The sequence below is a fragment of the Tupaia chinensis genome, unplaced genomic scaffold (assembly GCF_000334495.1).
Source record: "Tupaia chinensis unplaced genomic scaffold, TupChi_1.0 Scaffold000018_1, whole genome shotgun sequence".
Taxonomy (NCBI): Eukaryota; Metazoa; Chordata; class Mammalia; order Scandentia; family Tupaiidae; genus Tupaia; species Tupaia belangeri.
In genome coordinates, this window is record NW_006159448.1 from 5,341,897 (window position 1) to 5,342,855 (window position 959).

The 959-nt window shown below is 50.8% G+C and overlaps 1 protein-coding gene across 3 annotated transcripts in view; it reads right to left on the reverse strand.

Moving 5' to 3' along the window:
• The window catches only part of IKZF2 (IKAROS family zinc finger 2), a 207,351-nt gene that overhangs the window by 185,816 nt on the left and 20,576 nt on the right, over positions 1–959 (reverse strand). Inside the window, exon 1 of one of the 3 annotated variants that reach the window (XM_027770247.1) lies at positions 119–224. The exons of the other annotated variants lie outside the window; for them this stretch is intronic. The gene's annotated coding sequence lies outside the window, so the exon portion shown is untranslated. Of the gene's footprint in view, positions 1–118; positions 225–959 lie in introns of those variants that run through there. 3 annotated transcript variants of the gene reach the window in all.

The following is a 959-nucleotide window of genomic DNA, read 5'->3' on the forward strand; positions in this document are numbered from 1 at the left end:
CCCCCGCCCGTCGGCCCCAGACGGCGGACCCGCCCCCAAAGGGGGGCCAGGTAACCCGCTTCCCAGTGTGCCCCGGCGACCCCCACCCACTCCCCCCACGAGCCGTAATCGGTCTCACGTTTTCTGCGGACTGGGAAGGAAGGATTGCAACGAGCAGGGGAGGTTCATTTCGGCCGCTGAAGTTTTCTTTCAAACTGGGATTTGTGGGGAGGCCGGGCCAAGGGAGCGGGACGGTGATCTGGCGCCCGACGCGGAGCTCAGGGATCTGCGTCCTGGCCCGAGCCCGGGAGTGCGCGGGGACCCACCCACCCGCTCAGGCTTCGCAATTAACAGTGCAGTGCAATTTCAGTGTACGGCACCCCGTAGACCCGGACGCCTAGCTGAATAGGGGGTCCTCGGGAACGGAACGGGAAAGGAATGCAGGTTTGAGATCAAGCTCAACTATTACTATTTTGAAAGTGCTTTACGGTGCAAGTTTAAAATTAGAGTGTTTACTTGCTTTTTCTCCCCCAGGCGTTTGCCACATCCACCAAAGTCGGAGGCACGGAGGAAGGTTCCAAAGTTGTTATCCTTGAAGTGTTGCCCATCAGTATCATCAGACCCGGCCTTTTTATTGGGGAAGAATTTATACGGATCGTCATGTGAAAAACAAGTGCATATTCTTTCTACAAATAACAGCTTTTAGTATCTTTCTTGACCACATTTGGAGAAAAGAGGGAATAGAGACTAGTATAATTAAAGGGAAAAGGAAAATGAAAGGAGCTCAAAATACTGAACTGTGTAGTCTAGGTGGCTTAAGTTTGAAAACACATGAAATTATCAGGACTGCCAAACTGCATTTCTGAGAAACCATATCACAGATTGTGAAGAAAATCAATGCTGAAAGAGTAGGAGCAGGCACTGTACTCCTCCTACTCCTTTCAAGAATCCCAGAAATAGTTGCTGAGGTTTTTTTTCCT